The following is a 25747-nucleotide window of genomic DNA, read 5'->3' as shown; positions in this document are numbered from 1 at the left end:
ATGTTGAAAGTAGAGGAGGGGAGCAAATAGCTTATTTATTTATTTATTTTTCCCTTTTTGTTCTCTCTCTCCTCATTTCTTTCCCTCATTTGCCAACCCACCTCTGCCTTTTTTCCTTAGCAGGGTTCATTTTCATCATCATCATCAGCGATGCTGCAAATGCATTTTTCAGGCTGCAGCAAGGAATGCAGAGGCTGGCTGAGGGAACTGGGTTTGCCCTGTCAGTAAATCCTACCACGGTGCTGTGCAGGGATATTTGTGTCTCCTGGTCTCCCTCTCTCCTGTTGCATAAAAGCTGTCTTTTTGGTTTTGGAATCCATAACAGTACATAGGGCTTTGGCCTCAGACAACTTTATCCTCTCCCTTTATGAAAAAGTGCAAAAAGAGATGGTTACATTGAACTTTAGAGCTACGGTACTGATAAATTTTTGATTAATGTTAAACTTAATAGTTTTCCTTTTTCCCCATTATGGTATCTAGGAACAATATGCTGAAGAAAAAAATATATGATTCAGGCATGGAAAAAAAAAAAAAAAGAGCAATAATGGGATGTTGTGGCAATTCTCCTCAGAGTTCTGAAATAATCAATAACTTTTTTTTTTTTTTTTTTTGGATAGCAAGTGGTAGAAGTGCCAGTCACCTGCATTGAAGCCTAGCTCATCTTCTGTCATCACTTTCCCTTTCTTTTTTAAGTTTCTCTTAGCTTTTTGTGAGAAATACATTTTGAGATTAAATTCCCATGCTTAGACAGTGGATATGTTGAGAGGTAGGGTTGGCTGGCTTCAGTACCTTGTGGGTCCAGAATGGAACAATCCCACTCAGGCGTGATCTCCAGTTGTAACGTCCTGCACCAGCAGCCTGTATTATCATTTTCAATATCTTGAATCTATTTTTCTAACAATGGACTTATCTGTACAAGATAATGGTAAATACGGTATGGGTGAAACTGGATGAAATTACGTGGTTGCTGTGGTATGCTGGAAGTCAGACTTAATTATTCAGTAGTCCCATATGACTTTAATATTTATGGATCTGTTATTTTTTTCTTTTTTCATCAAATCTCAAACTTCATTGCAAGCACAAATATTCAACGTAATTATTTTCAACTCCTGAGGTTTCAAACCCATTAAGCAGCAGAGAGACTCAGTAGTTGTTTTATTACTAATACTCAAAGTGCAATAATACTAGTAACATCAGAGGACAGTGAGCAAAGCAATGAGGAAAAATGTAAAGGCACAAATAGCATCATTAAAGCTGTTTCAGAAAAGATAAACACGGCTGTCAGGTTAATATTTCAGACCACAGATAACAGGTTTAATTAACTCTTTCTGCCATTTCCCTGGTGAAGAAACTAGCTGTAGAATTACTTGGCCTTCTTAGAAGTGCGTGGCTTTCTGTATTTTTTATTTTCCTGTATAATTAAGCTAACTATAACCTGATGGGTGTTCTCTGCAGTTCCTGGTGATGTGTACGTTGTCTTTTCTTCACCTAATGTTTTGGTCTGTTTGCAGTTCTGTTTGGGCACAACCTCCAAGGGCAGTAGGTGGGGATGCAGGGTTTGGACGCCTCCTGGGGGGACATGCCATTGTTCTGCTGCGTGCCACCCCAGCGGTGTCCCCGAGAAGGAAACCTGAACCCTGCCTGGGCATGGCAGGATCTGTAGGTGTCTCATGACCTGAACTATGCCCTGGAGTTTTATGGGGTGATTTTGTAGGTGGAGTAATTTGGCTGAGAATCATCTGGTATAATGGAGTTTGCTGGGCTCATCATAAAGAGGAGGTGGAAGAAGAGAAAAGGGAAATTTGATCAACCAAAAAAGAAGGGAAAGGAATTATGCTGTGTCTTCTCTTTGGTCCACCCAGTGCTTTTTTGTGTTCATTGGTTGCAAGACCACAGGGAATGAAGTAGAGCTAGGTTTGTACTATTCTGTGTAACCAGAACTATCAAGGTGCAAAACTCCTAACTTCCTAACGTTTAAACTCTGGTCTTGGAATTGTCACATGAATAACCTACCAGTAGGTTTGTTACATGTTCATTAACAGCAAGGAAGAGATGATCTCATGCATCCAGATGAGAAAGGTTTCTAATCTCTTTAGATGCCTGCCTTATATGTTCTCATCCAATACAGTAGGTATGATGCAGCAGTGATGGTGAAGTTGTAGGACGTGTTTGTAACCAAGGCAGAGTCTGCAGCTGCTTTAGGACCTCAGACAGGATAGAATTATCAAAGCTTGTGTTCTTTTTACTTATTTGAGGATGCCTACTTAAAATCATTATTTCTGTGTGAAAGCTTGCCTCAGAATGACCAGAGATGATTTGTGGAACTGCAGTTATATTTCTGTTTTGGGCTTTTGTGTTTGTTTTTGTTGTTTGTTTGTTTGTTTGTTTTCTTTTGTTTTCTGCTTTTAGTATCTGGCACTGTTATGATGCAATACATGCATGTGTATGTACACGTGGCACACATAGGTTCATCTGATTTTTGAGTGCTTTCTTTTTTTCAATTTGTATTGTTTGGAACCTAAAAAACTTGAGTCCTTTCATTGTAAAAGCTGGAAAGAAGTCTGTTAGAGTTGTGCATCTCATCTGCTTTTTCCAGCACACACTTTGCTTATGCCCTTGTGCATCTTGACGCATTGGTCTTGTCCTGTACCTCTGCAATATGCAAATCTGTCCTTTGCTGTATGGTTTCAAGTCATGTATTGCTACAGACTCCTTATGAACCAACAGTCTCAGTAACTCTGTACTGCTCCTGAATGGCTTTCATGCTGGTTGCCTCAGCCTGTGGATCATGGTATTGTGCTCTGTCACCTACAAATCGCTCAGGTGATACACCCTCTGCTAGATGTTGCCCAGCATTGCTGGTGTCCTTAGAATAAGCATGTTTTTCTCAAACACACAGCATTAATATGGCAAGGCTGGGAAGGACACAAGGAGCAGTAGGAAGTAAATTTTACGCATAGCTTGTAGAGAAAAGCCCAAAGTTCACTTTATGGCGAAGATCAATTTCAGATGTGTCATCCACCAGTACCTCTCTAGAGAACATACTCTCTGCTTTTGGGTTTCCCTTTTTGAACTGTTAGTTTATTCATGCAGTTTCTTTAGTGTTGTATCCCTATGCTAGCCAATAACTCAATAACTAAATTGCCTTAAAAACTACAGGGAATACATGCCTAGCATACTTAGTTTCCTTATCATTTTGGAAATTTGAATTACAATCACAGGAAAGCAGACAAACTGATATTGAGTGAAAAGACTTTTCACATGTTAATGAAAGGAAGGATAAGACAAAAGTATTCTTCTGTTGTTTCATTAGTTGAAAGACATCAGCTTACAAAAAATAAAAAATAAAAAAATCGTATGCCAAAGCCCAAAAGTATGGGGAAAGCTACTTTGTGGTAAATACAGTATTGTTTTTATTTTGCTTGAGCAAGAATGAACTAAAATGGTGCCTTGGAAACTGCACCATCTGTGTTTTATCTGAGAAAACATAAAGGGCACTCTTTGCAATAAATAATGAAAAAATACCTTTTTTTCATGGAAAAGTGATTTGGCCAATCAGGATATAATGCCTGATCATAAGGGCTGGATGCATGTTTCGCATATGTGCGTACCTTGCTTTCATCTCTATGAACACCTCAGTGTTGGACTAAGATTAGATTTTGTCTTAATTGGTGACTTAATTTGAGACTTTGTAAGCAGAAGTTGCTGGAAGGCAATACAGCCAGTGTGTGAAATGTCCCATCCTAAAACTGGTGCAATCCAACTTAAAATACCAATTTGGCAGTGATACTAACTCTGAAGTGTTACCAGTAGGTCCTGTTTGCTTACCTTTTAATGAAGTACTACACAAAGAGGAGGAGGTAACCTTAACTCTGTTCGGTATGCAATGAGCTGAGCCAAAGCTGCCTGAGTTACAGGGCCATTAACAGTGAAACATAAAAGGGGCAAAGTGTGCTTGTTACGGTAGCGGATGAAATTTTACCCATCTTTGCACATCTGTGTGCAGGAGAGTATGCTTGATTGAATAGCTGAGATGGAGATACCTTCCTAGAGGTTGTAATCATGTGCTGATATGTTCCTGATATGTGAAAACCTTGCTGATTTGTTTGGAGCTCTATGTCTTTGCGTGGGATTTTGCTTCACTTCAGTTCTCCCTTATTTCTGTGGATTTCTCTTGAAAGCAGCTTCTACTTAGGCTGACTTCTTTAAGCTGAAGAACTTGGCTGAACCTTAATCTTTTCTGAATGGCATCCCCTGACTTCAGTTTGTGGAGGTGAGCTGCCAGGAGGGAGGGGTCTCAAAGCTGGGGCATCCCCTGCCACCCACTGAAGCAGCAGCCTGACCCCAGATAACTATGGACTTAGATTTAGGGCAAAGTCTGTGGCTGGCTTAATCTTTTTAGGCTCAGTCAGAGGCCTGGAGCTGAGCACCTCTGTGTCTTGGGAGAGTTTCCTACTGAGATTCCTGTGTAGCTGCTGTGTGTTGTCTCACGTCCCTCGCCCATGCAATTACAGTGCTGGAGGCGTTGCCTAGCCAGGAGGAGGTAGGGAGGATGGGCGCAGTACCCTTCTGACCTCTCCTTAGCACCATGACTTATCTTCCTCTTGCTGTCCTCCCCAGTAAATGAATGAGCCGAGAGCTTGATCACAGCTAAATAGCATTGGAAGTGCTTGTTTGTTTACTTTAGTAAAAATACCAGGTCAGAAGCGAGCCTTCACAGAAAGGTGAGTGATAACCCCACACAGCCATGCAATTCTTAACACCTAAGCAGTAGCCAGACCACTTTTTTTAACAACCGTATTAAAAGCCATACTTTTCCTTAATAACACATGTTGCAACAAAGAAGCCTCAAATTAAAGCATGTGTTTCTGCTTTGCAGACAGCTCCTTGCACGTGTGCTGACTTTGCAACTGCTTCCTGCAGTCTTTTGACTTCTGTAATTAGGACAACCGTCAAGCCAAGCTAATGATATTAAACCGACTTGTCCACAAGTCCAGTGTCATTTATCTCGAGGGTTTAATTTGCTGAAGTATGGGGCAGCACAATGCAAGGTTTGCATATGTGATGGATATAACTTGATTTTTTTCTCTTGTTGCCAAGTTACAAAAAAAAAAAAAAAATGTTATCACAGTGGATTGTCTAAATAGACTAAGGTTCCACCTAGAGGAGTCTACTGAAAAGAACTGGTAATATGTTGATGTGTCTGAAGAGAGGAGAAGAGAAAAACCCAACTTGTAAATAGGATGATTTTGTATTCTAGACATCAGACAGACAGGGTCAAAAATAGCTGTTCAGACCCCAGAGATTACAACATGTGCTACTGTAGCAAGTGAAAAAGAGCTTGCATGCAATAAATAGCTACTAATTTAAAACTAAATAGCACCAAGAGTACCAAGAGCTTCAAGACAGAATCACCAGAATCTGTCTTGGGAAGGGCGTTGCAGGGTTACTTTCTGTGGAAGCCATCTGATACCCTTGCAGTCATGTATAGTACCCAAGTCCTAAGAAAAAAGGTAACTACAGAAACATATATATGTGTGTATATATATATATACACACACACACCAAAGTCTCTGTAGAGGTCCAAATGATTTGAAATAATCTTAAAGCATAATGCTTGTAAATCCATTTGTACCAAATGGAAAGAATGTACCATATCCTGATAGAAAAGGAGGTAGGGTTCTTGCTGACACATCAAGCAGTTGTTCTACCTCTTCCTGAGGATCCATACCAAGCGCTTTAAGTACTCCAAAATAAGGATGTGTCCCCCTAACCCATCTAAAAGACTGGCTGGAGGGGCAGTAGCTAAGGGGAGGGCCCATCACTACCATCATCCTCTTACTGAGTTCATTCCAAAACCACTCCTGCTGGGTCAGCTGCCTGTGGGTCTCGCTGGCTACCTGGAGGCTGAGTGGTGGCCAGGGCTGGCTGCAGCTGCCTGTCCTGTCAGCTCCACACGTGTGATTGGAGTGGGACCTGGCATCGTCCTTGGGCAGAGCTGCCTTTTCACATCAGTAATGTCAGGGCAGCTCTTTGTGGGTTTCCAGTCCAATTTGTAATACACTGCTTAAAAGTCAACTCTTAGTAAGCCGAGTGTCAGCACTGAGGCAGTCTGAACAGATATAATGGGTAAGAGGCTGCAGAAAAATACCATACAATGCATAGGAAGCACAGGTACATCCAGTCACGACTGCAGCACCTTCACAGCTCAGAGAAGCTGTAAACCAGCCCAGCTGTCTCCCTTGCAGTCAGAGCACGGGAGAGCCCGGGGTAAGGCTGGGAGGTGCTGCAGCGGGCACCAGCTCGGCTGCCCTTCTGCCTACCGAAATAGCAAAGCGCCCTGCTGGGTTCCCGTGACGCTGTCACCCTCTGAAAGTGGGAAAGCAGCGGCTCGACAGAAACGGAGCCCCAGCTGCTGGGCGAGATGTTCTCCTGCAAGCCAGCCCCCGACCCGTCCCCAAACCCTGCTTCGGCGCAGGGGCCGGGCTGCCCCCCGGGGTCGCCGCCTGGGGGATGCCCTCCGGGGGATGCCCTGGTCCGGGGATCGCCCCTGCGGCCGCCGCCGAAGTTTGGGGTGAGCGATCCGCTTACCTTGTCCTCGCCCCGCGGAGCTCGCCGGCTGCTCTCCGTCCACGGCCAGCACGAGGGAGACGAGCGCCGGCTCCCCGTGAGTCATCCTCGGCGGCAGGGTGGGCTCGCTCCTCGCACCGGCTGCGGCTGCCTCCGCCGTGTGACAGCTGCCGGCAGCCGGCGGCCAGAGCCGCCCATTCCGCAGCCGGCGGCGGGCGGAGCGGCGACGAGAGGCGAGGAGAGGAGAAGAGAGGGGGGAGCCCGGCGAGTGCCCGCCCGCGGCAAAGTCGCCGCCCGCAGCAGCGCCCGGAGCGGGGAGCGGGGCGTCCTCAGGACGCTCCCGGCTGGGGGCAGCTCCGCAACGCCGCCTCGCCGCCCTCCGACGTGGCTCTGAGCATCCCGGGCCCCTGCCGGAGACAGGAGCCCGTTCGCAGGGTCCCCGAGGGAAAAGCAGCAGGGTCCTCCCCCGGCGGAGCGGGAGGAATGCTGGTGGGAGCGCTGCTGGGCTCCGACCACCCGAAATCTGCAAAGCGTGCCTCAGCCCCACCACCGCAGCCCCGCACCCAAGTCTCCCTCTCTAGATAAGTTTGCACCCATGTTTTTCCAAAACGTACTAGGTAGCCTCACAGGGATGTGTTTGCCGAAAACATTCACGTGTGGCTGGGAAAGAGAAAATGCTGAGGTGCCTGCTGCTGGCTGCTGGGTCTTAGCCTCTCTCACAGGGCACGTGTGGAAGGCTTGTATGGGCTTTCAGAGACTCTTTGCTAAAAATAGTTGCTGTAGGGTCTTAAGAATATCAGAAAGAGCTACGACCTCTGTGTCAAGCTCTGTTCGGATGCTCTGAATATTCATCAAATTCATCTCCTTCTGAAAGGGCTGTATTTCATAATTTACGTTTCCTGCAGTGTGAATGGTAATGGCCTTAATCCTGTTTAATTGACGCACATTTCAATTCCCAAAGTAAACTAGGAAAAGAAATAAGGCATAACAGCATAAAGGTGGAAGAGCTGAAATACGCATGCAATCTCGATTAGAAACTGAATTGATTTTTCACTTCTACTCCAAATGATTGCACCAGTTAAATGTCCGCTAGGAGTTCGGCCTGTTCCCCTCTGCAGAGCACAGAACAATGCTTTCTTCTGTTCTGGTGCTATTGGCTGCGGAGGGCCCTCTGAGAATGAGATACGAGCTCTTCAGATCTTTTTTTAAACATCTGATTTAATTATATATATAATTCTGACTCTGCTGAAGGTACTAGGGGTTTGCCACCCTCATCATTCATAATGAAACAGAACAGCAGCCCCTGTCCAAGAGCTTATGAAAAGTTTCCTGAGGCTGATGGGAGGCAAAACATTACTTTGTGTTTTCCCTAAAACTTTGAACCACCACAGCAACTTTTTTTTTCTTTTTTCTTTTTTTAACCTTATATTTCCCTATCTAATGTTGCATGGGCTCACAAACAGGAGCTTTCTCCTTTCACCTGTGTGTGAACAGCATGAGGAGTATGTGGAAAAGTGTTTAATGTGAGCTCTCTGTGGACGTAAACTCATTAGGAGAAAGGGGTCTTTGGCAATACTGGGTAGTTGGAGAAGAGCATCATTGGGGAGAATCAGCTGTGTGCAGGACTTGAACTCACAAAAAACAAAAAAGTGGAAATGTGCTCTCACTTCTTCCACACTGGTCATTCCCCTTCTGTCTGTTTGGTAGTGCGTCAAGGATGCTCAGCAGCTATGTGAACCCTGCAGGTGTGAACCTGAGCTGTATGTTTCGAAGAGACCTTTAGTTAATTGAACTCATTTGTCACCGTTGCCAGTATCACTTGGCAAAACAATAACACATACATACCTGTTTCTGCTCACACAATTAACGTTTCTGTAGTCAGAAATTGGCTGCTTACCCAGACATTTGCTGATGGAGGAAAAATGAAGCAGGTGGATATAATCAATTGTCTTTTTTTTTTAGGGCAATTAAAGTGACTACAATTGGGATTTGCATGGCCAGGGAACCACAGACTCGGTAGATCATTCTGTAGTGCGGTTCATTCTACGTTTCCCATTGATAGAAATGTCATTATATACTAACTGGTGTTATCAACAGGACATGAATATTAATATCAAAATGAACATGAAGAATGCTTTAAAAGAAGAAGGGCTCACCTAAAATCTTTTTATAGTGCTGTCCTTTAGATCCCCGAGGGGATACTGCGTTGGTTCTTGGCAAATTCTGTTCCCCGTTGCGATTCCAGCTGGTGTGGGAGCCTGAGGAAGAGCTGACCCAGTCTGTCCCCAGCTGGGCTTGGGGAGCACTGCTCGTGCTTTGGCAAAAACCTTTTGCATCAGAGTAGCAATATGGAGTCAATTCTAATTTCAGTTATGCCTGTACAGCCTGGTATCACAAGAGCTGCATAAGATTGTTTCTCAGGTGCCTTTTAGTGGTAGCCACGGTCTGTTAATGATAGCATTAACGTGTATGGTTTTTTGCTGGGGAGGTTGCTTGTCATCCTTCTTGGGAGCTGGCTGTGCCAGAATATTCCTTAGTAAAAAAAAAAAAAAAAAAAAAAAAAAAAAAAGGTCAAAACACAACCCCATAGGATATAACTGGAAGCCTTTACTCTGGAGGTCAAGAACTAGCTGCTGTTGTAAGGCAGGAGTTGGCAGGGTTGCGTACAAAACCCTGTGGAGCGAGCACATCTGCCTGCAGCTGCCACACCACCCTGGAAGTCGAGTAAAGCTGTGGGGTCCGCTTCCCTGCGGCATTTAGAAACTGCCCAGGCACATGAAAGCAGGCATCCAGCAGACAGAACTCACTTTTAATCTGTATGTAGCTGCTGAGTTTTTCTTTCTTTCCTATGTGCAAAACAATTTCTGGATATGTGAGTGGAGCAGGCTTTAGAGCTGGTCATTTTCCTTGAATTACTACTGAAAGCCACAAAACCACCTGAGTGCAGAACCACTTGTTGGTCTGTTTAGCTTTATCTTTCAAGTAGCTGGGTGCTTTCCAAGGAATGACTGAAATCTCTGGAAATCACTGTTTTTCCTGTGTTCTTCTGAAGCAGTATGAGGCATACGCTCGTGTCTTCATCTTCCTCATTCTAGTTATTGCTTCTCAGGTTCATCCCTTCATACCTCTTTTAACTGCAAACAAAGATAGAACAATATATATATATATTTTAAATAAATGTCTTTTTCTTCAATTATGCTTCCAGGTTTGGTTGCATCTAAGACTTCATCCGAAGTTACACTTACGTCAAAATTTTGTGTTTCTGTCTAAGTGCTGAAAATATTTGTTATTTTGAACTCTGGTAATGAATTTCAAACATTGGTCCTGATGCTTGACCTTCTTTCTGTATCTCCTCTCACAACCATTGTTCTGAAGTTCAAGTAATGGAGCTCGAGTTCTGGAAAGTAATGTAGACTTGAGAGAAATTGTAACCTGTTAAGGACAAACCTGCTCCAGTGATGATCTGCTAGATACAGAAATCATTGATTTACAATGTACAATTCCCAAGTGCAAAGCCATTACAAAAGTTGTATTTATTTTGTCAATACGCAGTTTGCAGTCTGAAGTATTCCAAGTGGTGTTAGAAACGTATTCGTATTCAAGAATCTGAACTGACTCTAATGCCACTGTTTTTAAATGGTAGATATTATGCCCATAACGTTATTCATACTGAAAAATGATGATTTTTAAAGCAGAGAAATGAATGGTATGAATGAGTGCCTGAGTTGAAAAGATGGCTGTAAGTGGCTGCCGCTGGCTGTAGGCAGAGCTCTGTGTTTCTGCTTACTTTTAAATATGGGGAGTGGCACTGAGGGAGAACCTGAGGGCCCTGTGGAAAACAGAACGGACTTTTGGTCTGCAGATGACTAAGCGGTAATGCTAACTGCCAAGAATATTTCATGATTGATGGAGTTGACTGAAAAGCTGAAACTTGTATTTCATAGGAAACTGGTAAAATTAAAAAAAAAAAAAAAAAAAAGTGAAAAGATTGAAATTAAAAAAATAACGACTGAGAAAATGTATCTAGTTCATCCCTGTGCCACAATGCAGCTAAGCGATGTCATGTTTGGTTTTCCTGCACTGCCTCTCAATATGCCGCTGGTATGCGTTTCTCAGTTGCCCCTGGCAACCTGTTCTAGTAGTTCATTATGTTTGTTGTTAGGAAGTTGTGGTTTTTTTTCTGCCTAATGCAGTGCTTCATCACAATACCCTGACTGTCATCACTTTTTGTCCTAGCCCTAAAGAAGGGAGCGGACTGATCCCTTTCTTCTTCTGCAGCACTTATGTCCCCCCACATCTCACCTTTGTGAGATGGGCAGCCAGTCTCTGAAAACATTGCCCTCTCACTGTATCTTCACATGAGAGAGTGCTTTGGAAGGGATTCTCTTCCTGCAGAATATTCAAGTGAACTTAATTCTGTAGGTCTGTATCAGTGAATCAATATCCCTGAGCATGAAGGAGATGATCTCCAGTTTCTAAACCAAGAGCCTTGATATATATCGAATACTACATGATTTTGCTGCATGAGGGGCCTGTGAAAACAGATTTTGTAACATAGTTGAAATACTCTAGCTTAGTTCAGTTGCACTTTCCACTGTGAAACTATATTTTGAGGTCTGAAAAATTCATGAAAAAAATCCACGTGGTTCAGTTTTTAGGCTAGCAGGACTACAACCCTCCCCCCCCCCCCCTTTCCTCTTGAAAATGCATCTGTTTTGGTTAATAAATAATCAGTAAAATCTGGAATAGTTTATTCAAATGAATGAAAATTCACTTCAAATGAATGATAGATAGATTCAGATCCAGCCAGTATTCATGGTTAAGACTCTTTTTCTGAAGCCATTTTCAAAATTCTGTCTTCTATTGAATGACAAAGAGACTGCCCCTGACTCAGAGGAGCTGGGAAATGGGCCATATCAACTGTTATTCCAGATTACTAACACGTCTTGGGTTTAGATTGCTGTAAAACCCAAATAAATTTCAAGTGATAAATAAATAAATCCAGAGAACACAAATCGATAAAATCCAGAGAACACAAAAAAAGCCTTTCTCCAAAATCTCAGTGTTATCCAGACAACACTGAAAGCACCCCTTTCAACCCCAGCTAGCTAGATTTATTTTTCATTTTGAATCTTTTTCCATTGATATACTGCAGGAAAAGACTCATAAGCAATTTAAATTGCAGGACTTTCTTCTTTTGTTATTGAAACCTGTTTTTTTGCACGAGAGGAATAAACTGTTGAAAGCCTTGACATTCCAAGCAATTGGTATCTGCAGTTAGCAAAACATTTCTGTACCTGTACCCCAGAAAAACTAGTTAATAATCTGTCATTTGCTGAGCTCCCTGATGGGTAGAGCTTAGAAGATGCAGATTGCTTCACTGAGCTGGCTTTGGTTGCTGGCAGAGGTGGCGCTTGGTGCCAGGCCAGTTTGCTGCTGCAGGGGAAAGCAGTGCCTGGCACAGCAGCTATTTTGGGCTCGAGAGGTAGTGAGAGGTTAAAAAGTGTGAAGAAAGGTTCCAGCTACCTGGTTTTGATAGCCCATGCATCTCAGAAATTTAATTGCATATTAATGGCTGTTTGCTCTGCTATTAATGTTGTGAAATGGCCTGTGAGGGAGATGGTCTCAATTAGCCCTTGCATTAACTTTTTGTCATTAATGTGCGTCAGTATTGATGCTTTTAATTGCATGAGACTTGGGGAGTGCTTGGAGAAATCACACAGGGATGCCTGATTTGACTGTAGTCTAGCCACTGAGGTCACAGCAATACGGAACAATTGGGTCTGCTTTTTTTTTTTTTTTAAAAAAAAAGCCAGAAATAGGGCAACCAATGGAAGGAGGAATTCTATTTTTGCAATACCGGGAGTGTTTTAGGGCCAGCTGTTATTTCTAAGTAAGCCTTTCCTCTTTAACGGCAGAGAAACTCTATGTGACTTATTTTCAAAATATTAAGAATTTTCAACCATGTCCTCTGGCCTGCCCTTCATTTCTGTTGACTTTTTCTTCCAATATCTTTTAAAGATTTTCTGCCTTCTTTTTGGGTACCCAATCCTATAAACAGAATAGTGGCAGAATGGCCTGGTCACCATGACATCATGTTCAAGGGTCAATATTTTTAATAAAGGTAAAATTGAAGGGATTTTTTGGGGGGGTTAGATGATTGTATTTTTATCTGCTTAACATCTTCTGATTTTGGAACAGGGAGCACAGGACTGGGAAAAGACCTGTTTGGTGTATGGGTTTCAGGTAGTTACTAAAGATGTGATTTTTTTTCAACCCTACTGAACAGATTTATTGAATTCACAGTAATGTGAGGGAGGAGAGGGGTGTTTTGTCTGTGCTGTTGTGGCGCTGGTTAGTTTTGTTTGTTTTGGGGAGGAAGTATTATATTAATTTGGAATGTTTTACACTATTGAATGTTATATTATTTACTCCCAATCTGTTTTCCCTTGAAGGTTGCATATTACTGAAGCCAGAATAAGTGGTTTGTAGTTTCTTATCGCATCCTTTATTAAATGTGGTTTACTATATTTTGTGTTCTCCAGTCATGCAGTACCAGACTAGATCTGTTGACGCTATTAGAAAACCTGGCTTATGCAGCTGGAGTGTCATATATTAGTTCCTTTGCAATCTGGATTGGAGGTCTTCCAGTCCCTAGTTCCCCTGGTGCTTCTTTTATGAATTTTGCTTCCACATCAATGTGGACATTTCCATTTCAGTACACAGATGCTTCAATTTCAGTTTCATCAGCCCTGTATGGAAAAAAGGGCAAGGGTTTGTTTAACTTTTCCTGGTCATCTTCCAAGTGTTACCACTGCTATTTGTTTCAATGTCATTTCCAAATTTTTAAGTAGCTTGGCTTTCAACAATTCTTACTTCTGTTACAGATATTTTTTAATACTTATTATTCATCCTTACTTTTTCTGACATCCAAAGTGTCCTCATTGTCTGAAGCCACTTGCTGTTGCTCCACGTGAGAGTACTTTCCCACCTACGATTGCTCTTCACCAAAGCCAGTTTAACAGAAGGCAAAGAAATTTGTTGGCTATGACATTGATAAATACCTGGATTATTGCTATTAGCTGCCTTTTTTTTTTTTTCCCCCCCCACCTGGAAAATTAGTCTTCCAGAGCAACAAAAATACTGGTTCTGTTTGTCTCTCTGGTAACAGTACAAAGTTCTCTGTGCTCACCAGGGTTAATTTCATCTTTCTTCTTCCTGCCTCCTCTTTCCAGCTTCTGGTATACTTTCAGCCATCATCCTAGCATCCATTGTCACATTTTTTCTCTTTCTGCCTCCTATCAACTATCAAAAAATTTGAAATATTTACAGCTTAAAAGATTTTGTGTCCTTTTCCTTATCTTCCTGTAGTTGGGTGCCTTCCAACTGTAAATTAGCGAACATTTTCCTAATGAGCGTTATCCTTATAGTGTGGATTTCAATGGTCTTAATTTAAAAAAAATAAAAAAATAAAAAAAAAATTAACATAGGTTTTGAAAACCAGTGTGTTTGGACACTGTGAGTACCCACTGATATGGGTAGCAAATAATAAATGCCATGAGGATACTGAGATGCAAATGATGTAAAACTCGGAAATATGGGACCATTGGCTAGACTCTCCTAGGCAATAGTCCATTTTAACCTTTGTACATTGACATAACTATCTGTTCCTTGCTGCAGTCCAGTTTAGAAGTCTTCATTAAAAGAAGCTCTCACAAGTAGTAGGTTTTTTCTTGGTTTGTTTTGTTTGATTGTTTTTAAATCTAATAAATGTTAGGATTATAAATAGCAATTTAGACAGGCTACTTCTCAAGCACTGCCGCTCATCCTTGACATAGGAAGGATGGGCATGGGGAAAAAGTGGTTTGGTTTTGTTTTTAAAAAAGCTAGAACATTGAAGAGAGAGAGAGTATTGAACAATGCCTGTAGTCCCTCTTTTTTTTTTTTTTTTTTTTTTTAGCAAAGCGACTTTCAGCAAACATTTCCATTAGCTGTATGAGTGTATTATGTTTAGCGTAGGTATCCTTTTCCCATTCAAAAAAAAAATATCGAAATCCTCAGGCAGTGGTTGGCTGACTTCTTTCTCAGCTGAAACATTAAAATAAAAGGCTGATTGTTTTTGTTTGTTTGTTTGTTTGTTTTTCCCTAAAGTTTGCATTAATTAACTTGTATCTGTATTAGTTTACATTTATTTATTTTTCTGCATTATGATTTAAGTCAAAATCTTTGTTCATTGTAAATTCACAAATTCATTTCTAATCTTGAATAAACTTTTGTGTTGAGAGATCTTCTTTGCAGATGCTCCTAAAATTTATTTTAAGAATAATATAAATGGATCAATAAATTGTTTAATTAGAATGATTCACTTTCTTCTAGTTTTGATTTATATGGTAGCAAATCCAACCTGCAACTAGCAAATTGAAAAGCTTTGTTCTTGTGCACCACGAGAGCTTTGTTGCATGAAGAGTATTATTTTGGTAGTGTATGCATGTAGTATAATTTCAATTTAAGTCCTCAGTAGCTTTGAAATGAGCGGTGGCAAATGAAGCACTTTTATTTTATTACTGAAATCAGGCTTTTGCAGTGTGTATCTTATGTTGCAATAATATCACTGGCCTACAGTTCCACCACGTTCTCCATTCCATGTAATAATTTACTGCTTCCATTTTATTCTAGAAGTCATCCTTGGCTTTCCTTTCATTTCTCAGCTTATTTCCTGCTGTTGTGATTAACCTTATTAACAACATGCAGAAACCGATAGAAAGCACAGAAAATGGCCTGGTGAGCACCAGAGGTAAAAGCACTGGAAACACAGGAATTCTGTTCCCTGCAGTGCCTGGCTGAAAAATGACACATGCTGCCCAGCTCAGGAACTGCACATGCAGACCTGAAGGGAGCTGTGCTAACTGAACAGCAGCAAGGTTTATAGAGGGTTAATTTTCATGGCGTCATTTACCAAAGCAGCATATTCCCTGCCAAATTAAAAATGTAAGTCACTTGTCTACATCCTGGGTCTGCTAGAATATGTTTGCAACAGAATTGTATTACCTTTACTATGGGAAAAAAATATTTTCTCCCTTTTTTCACGTATGCACATGCATGTACAAATTTAATTCCATGTCAGAAGGATACGTGACATAGAAATTTACAGCTGACCTGGTTAGTTTTGACAAAATGGGAGAAGAGTCTTATAAAGGGGGAATTTTGAAGAAATATCTTTTTTTATTTTTCTGTCTTTCTAATATTCTTCCTCTGAAATATGCTATAATAACCAAAGACTCTATTATAAATATGAGTAACAGCCAAAATGAATAATACATTATGCAATTAAGTGTCTAAACCAAATGCAGTACAGCTATTTTTACTGTGATTCAGGGAATCTTGCGGAGAGGTTTCACACCAGCCTGTTGCACAGGCCAGTCTGAAAGGGTTTGTAGTGTTAGGGCTCTAATCAGACATAATGACAGAAATGGAGTGTAGGGTGCAGGGAGTGACAGCTTGATTAATAATGACACTTCTGAGTGGGCTTTTCTCAGCCTTGCCCAATTATGACATTTGGATGTCATTTTTAATTTTCACTAATTTAAGCCGGTGGAAGCGGTAGTGTTAGTCTTTCCAAATTCAGCAAGACCAGACCTGTACATCTGCTGGATAAACCATGACTGCTTCTTTCGGTTACTTTTCTGATCTAACTGTGGGTGAGACTTAAGTACGACTGTATTCCTGGCATGCGTATTCGGGTGCTAGATATAAATGTTTTCTCCTGACTGCTGAGTACGTTTGCAGCTGTTTGCTTTGGTTTTCCCACTGCAGAAGCTGCAAGCCATATTTTAAATAGTATTGTAAGATTTTAAATAATGATTTAAAAAATCCAGATAATCTCACCAAAGACAGAAACTTGGAGCATCTTCACTAGTCCTGTGTTAACTATGTTATCACCCGAACGTGAAATCTGAACAGATGTCCTTAGGATGTTCTTGATATAATTTTAAAAATCCATATTTACATTTTTTTATTTTTTTTTAGTATTTCCATAGCTGGTGCAGACAAAATGCAGCAAATAAATAAATAAATAAATAAACTAATAAACTTTCCTTTCCAGTTTGAGAAACTGCCAACACGTGTGGCATCTGCCAGGTCTGCTTCTGTCCTGTCTGTGTCCTTCATTCATTGAGGCAATAGTGCAAATAAGACCAGAAAACTTAATCTGGGCATTGTGTAGGGCCAAAAGTTGGTTAGCACTGGGGATACTTGAGAAGTTATCCTTGCTGGCCAAGCTGGAGCTCTTCCCAGGCACCTGACCTCACTCTGGGTTGAATTCTGGTCTTGGCTTTTGGAGCATTTAGAGCCTGTTCCCTATATCTGTCCCATTACCTGAGCTGTAACCGCAGCTGTGCCAAAAATAGCAGCTGCGTGAATACAGATTGCTTGGTATTAACAGAGGTAGTTATTGCTAGATTTGTGGAATTTTAAATTCCATATATAACTGAGAATAATAGTTATTCACTTGACCTGTCTGCGCCTGAAACTTTATTGCTTTTCATTGGGATCAATCAGTTCTCGGAAGGTCTTCTGCTCGCAGGGAGCGGACAGCAGATGCTCAGGGGAATTGCTGTTTAGAAAGAGCAAAGAGCTACACCCAGGACAGCAAACCAGCTGGTACTGCCCACAGACAAAACGTGGTGACTAAGAAGCCTTTACTAGCACCACTGTTAATACCCTTACCCAAGATATTTATACACAGCATTACTGCAAACGTCCCTATCAGTGATTTGGTCTTGTAGCACGCCTAGCAAGCGTGAGCTGTGTCGCTCCCCAGGGCTGGCAGCAACCCACTGCTTGGCTCCGTGCATGCTGGCTGCCCTGGTCAGTGTGTCAGGGGGAGCAGGACCCTGGTAATTGTGACCTGTTTACTTAATAACTTAGGTTCACTTAATAAGAATAAAGTGCTTTGCATGGCTAATCCCTTTCATTGGAGGCTTTGGGAGAAATTACTGCTTTTGCTGTTCATTGCTTTTTACTTAACTGATATCTTTGTTTCATTGAATGCCAGAATGAGTCCATCTGAATTAAAAATCATTCTGCAGTTTCTTATCAGAAAGTATATACCAGGAGATGTCCTAAAGTTTCTCAACAATTAAGGTTTCATTCCTCTTGCCCAAAAAAAGAGCCAAAATATCCTTTCCAAAGAATAATCAAAAATCTTTTTCCCCAAAGTATCCTGCTTTTTATATTTATTTTTATTTTTATGTTTGGTTATAATTTCCAACAAGCTGATATTTCTCTAGGCTACAACATAATTTTTATTTTAATACAGTAAATGGTAATTTTTAACGTAACTTGATATGAATACTACATTATCAGTATTTCAGATTTTGTAGATAAAGGCCTTTCTAAAGAAAGGCAGGGCATAGGGACATATTTTCCAGTTCAATAAATGTTGCTGTCCATTTTTAGAAAGAGGACCTGTACCAACTTAAAATGCACAGCATTTTAAAATTAATTGAACCAGTGTTTACCAGCCTTGCTCTTTATTTCCTCTACCTTGACAAATTAATTCAAAACATCCAGGAAGCCTATGTGATCTCAAAGCTGTGCTCTAGTCCCTGACTTGAAGGTGAGTTATCACCTTTGCTTTTATCTCAAATTTATGCTCATGTTGTTCACCTGGTTCTGTGCCACTTCTCAGTTAAATGCAATTTAATTTTTTCAACAAATGATGTTTAGTTTAGAAGCGGACATTTGTTTCCTGTGTGACGATTTCTCAATTTGACAATTAACACATTTGACTAAGGGCTGGCGTGGGGAGGGGATGTCTTGGTCTTCTGCTTCAATATTTTTTCTTTCTACTCCAGTATTTTTCCTGTTTAAAACAGAAAATTCAAGGTTCCCCATCACTCTACTGCCCTCTTGTTTGCTCCTGATCAAATACCTGTCTGCTCCATTCATTTTTAATCCTGTCACCCAGTAAAGACAGTTCTGGTTTGCTCATTTCTTAAGTTGATTTTGTTCAAAAATCTGTCTTATCTATACAAGAACTAAAGTGGCTAAAAGATCAGCCACCATGTGTGTATATTTATCCACGTATATCTGCCACTTCATCAGCAAAATAGCATAAAGCTTCTGAATATGGTTGGCAATTATGTATTTTTTAAGTTGACCAAAATTTTTGATGAAAATTTGAATTTTTCTCACATGATGAAAACTATATAGAACGTTCTTGACTTCCTTGAAAATCTTTCCACATCTTAATATATTGCTAGGGGTTTCTATTTGCAATAAATATTGCTCCTGTTCGTGTTGTTACAAATTTCCAAATACACGTGGTTATTTACCCAAAAGAATTCCCCAGATGTGGCACACTTCTTGGGGGTAACTGCAGTAATTCATCACTTATTTGGGTATTTGTTTTTCCTAAAGATTCTGTTGCAGCTGCAGCCACTTTGTGAATTATGAAAAATATTGAGGCTAGTAATTAACATCTAAATCCTTTCTCCAAACTGAAAGGGCAATTTATATTTAAAGAAAATTGTATTTGGTGTTTAGGAGATTAAGCCTTCTACAGACTGGAATATTAATCCTCCCAGTCGTGCAGTTCAATAGCTGACCCTTGTTAGCTATCACCATTAGATCAGTTTAAACACAAAAGCTGGAAACCTAGTTTTATTAAAGCTTTTGGCAAAGCTCCTGGTGACCTAGGCTGAGACAGGATTTAGATCTGGAAAGGGCCTCTCAAAATTATTTTCTGATTTGGAGAAAGAAAAACTTCACTCCTTTTCCACAAGAAAAGAAGAACTGGAGGTTTGGTAGATGAATGATTATACCACCGACTTCTGCTCATCTCTTCTTTCTATGCATGTCTCTGCTGGATGAAATTTTTGACTCCATTCTTGGAGTAGTAGTGCCAAGTACAGTAAAGGTCTTAACAAACAGAAACCTTCCTAGCTGACTTTGTGAAAAAGCTTGCACTGCTCTGTAGCACAGGCTGGGAACTACAATGAAGTATTAAAATTATGGATCTGGGATTCTAATTGGAAAACACTTTTTCACTGGAAAAAGAGAGGAGCACAGAACTTTAAGATCTGCTCTGCAACACTCCGCTATAAACTCGGCCAGAGTTGCTTTAGTATCCAAGATGCACATTTGAGCATGTATAATTTCTTAGATTAAACCCACAGGCTTTCAGTTTCCCTGTGCCTAATAAACATGGTCATGCAGAATTAATTTTGCTTGGACTGTTTCACGATGAAAATATTTTTCTATCTATTTTTCAAAAGCGTTTGTTGGAGTCAATTTGCATGCTGCAGCAGGAGGTGAACGTTCAGTGTTTTGATGGGATAGATGAGATGCAGGATGATAAAAATCTTACTAGATTGAGTCTGCAAATGCCAAAAAATAAAAAATAATTCCATTCTCAATGCGAAAATGAGAATGGGGAAAAAATGTGCAGGAAAGGCACAGCACAAGTGCAAAACCAAATTTATTTTATTTATTTATTTATTTGTAAGCCCTTTGTAACACATGATCTCTTGGACTTTATTCTGGAGCATGCACCGCTCTCCCATCACCTTTTGGGGATGGCATGGCGAGGCAGCCAAGAGCTCTGACTCTTTCTGTCTGAAATACAGAATTTGTTGACTGGATGAGGCAGGTGCAGCAGCCACACTGACCCTTTCTCCCATCCGTCTCTGACTGAAAGAGTGGAAAGAATCCAAAGAGCAAAGTTTTTCACTGTTGTGGACTGACTTCTCTAAGAGCTGGTAGAAGGGTGTCATCTCTCTGATAGCTCATGTGGTGTTTCTGGCTTCTTGTGTTGTGAATTTGGATGCAAGTGTTCAGTAGAAAAAGTCATGCTATTAGCATGTTGAATTGCTGAATTAACATGTTAGTTCCAAGTCACATTTTTAGTAAGAGATAGAAATCCTCTCCAGTGAGAAAGATACTTCACTAGAAATATTATAAAAGCATCCTGCCTTCTCATTCCGTCATTGGCTTAGATTGAGGAAGACTGATGTGCTTGATTTTAAACCTGCTGCTTAATCTAGGTTTAAAACAGCGCTTGGACTATATTAGCATTTAAGCTACCTAAATAACTGTTTTCCTTGTGTGTCTATGCATATACGGGAAAGGGGGTGTTTGTACATATATTCACTACCATAAATCAGTAAAATACTGATTTATGTAAGTCTGGAGTAGGCAGGGGGGAAAAAAGTTGTTAGAAGTGAACTCTGAAATCTTTTTTTGGATGTATTTATTCTGATAGAGACAGGAGCAAAAAGGATACTTGTAAATAATTTTCAGCAGTATATAAAGAGCTGAAGATTTCTGCAGCTCTGTTATAAATATATGATTAATTTTCCATTAGATCCTTTTCTGGATGAGTACTACAGGAAAATTAGGAAGTACATCAAGCTGAGCTTTAATGCTGAAGATTTTCCACTTGCTCATGCACAATAAGTAAGCTTTAAGCCTTAAGAATGTAAATATGAGCTTTCATTATGGTATATTTGAGATTTTAAAAAAAAAATCTTCACCTATGTGTTTTGTGATAATCTAGTATGTGTAAAATTTTCTCCCTGCCTTGACTATGTGTTTATTTGATCTATTTCCCCTGTTTAAATGATTCTCCAAGTACCAGTAGCAATTTGGCGCAAGTGGGATGAGTGAGGATGATGATTATAGTCTCTTGACCACCCTCGCGAATTTGCAGCTCTCAAGTACTTGGTTTGTCAATCAGCACTTTTTATCTTAGGGGAGCTGGGGATGGATGTGAGGACCTAGGAGAGTATCAGGATTTCCATTCTTTGTGAATTCCTCGTGCTTCCCAGTCTACTCCCAGGAGCTGCTATGAAAAACAGTCCGCAAGCCAGTTTGTTGGAAGTATAGACAGATATAAAATGAACAAGTTTAGAAGTCCCATCTGTGTTTTAATAAAAATATATTTTAAATGACTTTAAGAAACAATGCATTTTAATTGCTGCTACATCAATTTAATGCAGTAAGAAAATTTTCAGTGCAATGATTTTATCAGTGATCTGGATGCAGGAAAGGAATGCATCCTCAGCAAGTTCTCCAATGACGCTGAGCTGGGAGGTACTGTTGATTCCCTGTGGGGATGAGAGGCCTGGTGGAGGGATCTGGATAAATGGGAGTAGGGCAATCAGGAGCAGCATGAAGTTCACCAAAGGAGAATGCCGGGTGCTGCCCTGGGGATGCAGCAGTGCCGGACATGGGCACGGACTGGGAGAGGAAGGACTGAGCAGGAGGTGATGCTCCCACTATATTTAGTGGCGGTGCAGCCTCACCTCAAATACTGTGTGCAGTTCTGTGCTCCACAGTATGAAAAGGATGTTAAGGTCCTTGAAAGGCAACAGGCTCTGCAACCTGGGCACCAGTGGCACCGAGCTCAGGCTGGGCAGGAGGGGGCATTTCTTTCCCGTGAGGGTGGCCAAAGGCTGGAGCAGGCTGCCCAGCGAGGTGGTTGGTGCCCTGTGCCTGTTCAAGGGGCATTTGGACACTGCCCTCCGTAACTTCTGGTGAGCCCCAACGTGGTCAGGCAGTTGGACTCGGTGACCTTTGAACATCTCTTCCAACTGGACTATTCTGCTAATAATAAACCTTATGTGTAACTTCTTAATGGTAAGCACCATATCTGTTGTGTAACTTAAGCTGATCATGAGTCTTTATTTTTTATTTAAAAAATAGAAAAGTCATAATGTAGCATAATGTAAGTCAACATAAATATATCTGAAGAGGTTCCTAAGACGAGGCAGTGCATTTTCCACTATGCTCTTTTGGCTTGAGTCATCAGTAGGGTTAAAAAGAGAATTGATTGTCTAGCAACGCTAACATCTTCATTTCTTCTTTTGATGGTACTCACCTAGAAGCATCTGCAGCTAATGGGAATGCAAACTGGAGTTATGCCTTTGTCTTATAGATCCATATTGAAGTGAAATGCATTGCTAGACATAGGCAAGAAAATAAATAGAATCTTTGTTTCAAAAAGATTGGGGTATTGCTCTAGTATCACTTAGGAATACATATACATGGTATTTTAAAAAAATTGTATTCCTCAGAAGTAAATCCTGACTGATTGAAGAATTCAAATGAATAAGTTACAATAGGCATTCTTTTGATTCATTTGCATACAAGTATTGCTAAAACTTTGGTATTTTCAGATTTAATGACATTCTTTATCAAGACACAAGTAGAGTTATATGATGATATTTTCTGCCAAATTAATGCTCTTTGTACTCTTCCTATCCTCAGTGCGTTTAAGTGTTTAGTGACCAAATTTATTCAAAGCAGAGGACTAGCAGGGTGAAAGCACAAGGGTGGATGGATATGATTGGAGTTGGGAAATGGGTGTTTTACAGATATTTGGCATAAACAAAAGACAAATTCTTAAGTGTGTAAAAGGTTTAGAGGATGATAAAGAAGAAAGATGTTGCATAGGAGAACTAAACAGATACAGTCAAGATCTAAGAGGAGACAAGGTAGAGGAAAGTTTGGAAACAGTAATGCAGTTCTGAGTTGGATTCAGATGTGAATTCAGGTTATTGGTTTTACATGCGCTGTTGGACATGCTTTACATGAATTTCTCACCTTTCTTTTTGGGTCAATCTACATATTTGGTCTTGGTGCTGTTGTTATAGCGAGCTTCAAAATATACTTGTTTGTGCTGTCTTCTGTTTGTGTTAGCCAGCTGCCTAGCACGGATTTGCCTGCGTGTCTCATATTATGAGAAGCAGTAAATATTCATTTCCCACTCACTTTCTCTATATTATTCATGATTTTATCGCTTTCTGTAATAGGTCTTCTCAGTCATTAATTCCTCGAAAAATGCCTCTCTTGGGAGGCCAGCACAGTGCTGTGAAGCCAAGGATAGCTGTCAGCCTTGCCCAGCAGGTAGCACATGGCACAGACATCCATTTCCATTGGGTCCAGGGAACAGATGGTCGAGGAATGTGTCTGTGGGGAACCTTTAAAAATTGAAATTACAACCTGGGACATTATTTATCCCCTATACAGTGAGCAAGATGATCAGAAGTAACATATAACTCATTAGGAGGGCATGTTACTTGTGATGGCTAACATCAAGAGAATTCTTGGGGTAGATAAAGGTTCTTAATATCTTTCATGGGAAAAAGAAATATCTCCTTTTATTTCTAAAGATAACATCAGCTCTCATTTATTTTCTCAGATACTGCATTTAAGTCTCCCAGAAAGTTTTGGGAATCTTAGCTAAATATTATCAGCCCTGGATATATTTTCCAACAAACCAAATTCCTTTGGAATATTGTCTCCAAGACTTATGTCTAAATGCAGTGGATTCTTGTCTGAAGCCTAGGAAGTCAGCCGTATGTCTTATACTTTGAGAGACTACACCTAATTATCAAAGAAAACCATGCTCAGTGTAAACGTGACTGGAAGGTTGAAATATTGCAGAGTACAGTATCAGAAGTGTTTAAATTGTGCACCCTTAGTACGTTGAATGATGTGTTTGATGAAGGTTTTATGGAATAGTTGTTTTTCTTATATTGGCTATCTGTTGATCAGAGATTTAATGGTGGGGTTATAAATATGCAGTTGTACTACATTTGCTTCAGTCAGTTGCTGTATGGACAATGCTAAATCTGTTGTAAGCAATCTCCCTGCTGTAAGGGATTCAGGTGATGCTGTGCATATCGTTGATCTCTCACTAACAGGTGAACTAAACCAACAATGTGACCTGGTGTGCCATCTTTTGGGGACAGGGAAAAGTTGAGGTTTCAGAAGTGGTTGAATTAAGGTCCCAACACTTGATCTTGTTAACAGCAAAAAAAATATGTATTTAACCAGTTGAGGTAGGTAGAATATAGTATTTTTTACATAGTATTGGTGAAATACATTACAAGGAAAAACAGCCAGCATCAGCAAAGGAAGTGTAGGTTCTTGTCGTAAGGTGAAACAAAACAAGAAAAAAGAAGGAACGGAGTCCTGGAATATGTTACCTAAAGGTCATATGAATTTATTTTGTTCTTGTCTATCGCCTTGGCACCTCGCAGCCTCCTTTCCCTTACTAATAGTTGTTTGAGTTTGTACCAGTTAGAACTAGGATTTAATTCATCATGACAGTAGTCATTTGGCTCTTTGAATGAAAGCATGCTTTTCAGTTGCTGCTAATGCATTTACTTTTCATAAGTTCAAATCGTTGGATTATTTTGTTGTATAAAACACACTGCAAATTTTTGTATTTTTTCATCATATTTCAAAATAATATTGTCAGCTGACAGCTTAAGGATGTTAGGATTCACAGGACTGCAGGTTAAGGTAAATAATACCTTAACTGCTGCAAGTTGGGAAGTGTTTATTATACGCTGAGCAAGCAATGTGATTTATGCTTCTGAGCACCTCCCTGTCTCTGGAACCATCACTACACATTAAGGCTCCTGTGAAGCGTCTTAAGTATGTATTTAAGTGAATACGTGTCCAATATGATCCTTAGAAACACAGTATAACATAACTAGCATATAACAGCACGGTCACCCCAGCTCACTACAAATTAGCAAAGCTCTGCAAAATATCTCAGTGACATATTTGGGTGATCACCAACTGCATGATGTTTAACAATAGCAAGTGCCGGGTCCTGCACCTGGGACGTGGCAACCCTGGCTATATGTACAGACTGGGCGATGAGATACTGGAGTGCAGCCCCGCAGAGAGGGATCTGGGGGTTGTGGTTGACAGCAAGTTGAATATGAGCCAGCAGTGTGCCCTGGCAGCCAGGAGGGCCAACCGTACCCTGAGGTGCATCAAGCACAGCATTGCTGGTCGGATGAGGGAGGTGATCATCCCGCTCTACTCTGCGCTGGTGCAGCCTCACCTTGAGTGTTGTGTGCAGTTCTGGGTGCCACAGTACAAAAAGGGCATTCAACTGTTGGAGAGTGTCCAGAGGAGGGCAATGAAGATGGTGAAGGGAGGGCCTGGAGAGCGGCTGAGGTCACTGGGCCTGTTCAGCCTGGAGAAGAGGAGGTTGAGGGGGGATCTCATCGCGGTCTACAATTTCCTCGCAAGGGGGGGTGGAGAGGCGGGTGACCTATTCTCCATAAATGCCAGTGATAGGACCCGTGGGAATGGGGTTAAGCTGAGGCAGGGGAAGTTTAGACTAGACATCAGGAGTTTAGACTAGACATCA

The 25747-nt window shown here is 40.8% G+C and overlaps 1 protein-coding gene and 1 long non-coding RNA gene across 6 annotated transcripts in view; one reads left to right on the top strand and one right to left on the bottom strand.

Moving 5' to 3' along the window:
- The window catches only part of RASGEF1A (RasGEF domain family member 1A), a 159110-nt gene extending 152397 nt beyond the window's left edge, over nucleotides 1–6713 (bottom strand). The window contains exon 1 of one of the 2 annotated variants that reach the window (XM_035330092.1): nucleotides 6592–6713. The gene's annotated coding sequence lies outside the window, so the exon portion shown is untranslated. The remainder of the gene's footprint in view (nucleotides 1–6591) is intronic. The other variant, XM_035330090.1, reaches the window with a different exon arrangement.
- The window catches only part of LOC118169110, a 177645-nt gene that overhangs the window by 89767 nt on the left and 62131 nt on the right, over nucleotides 1–25747 (top strand). The window lies entirely within an intron of this gene.

This window comes from Oxyura jamaicensis, chromosome 6 (genome assembly GCF_011077185.1).
Source record: "Oxyura jamaicensis isolate SHBP4307 breed ruddy duck chromosome 6, BPBGC_Ojam_1.0, whole genome shotgun sequence".
NCBI lineage: Eukaryota > Metazoa > Chordata > Aves > Anseriformes > Anatidae > Oxyura > Oxyura jamaicensis.
Note: the sequence above shows the minus strand (reverse complement) of the source record. Positions and strands in the feature narration are given on the sequence as shown.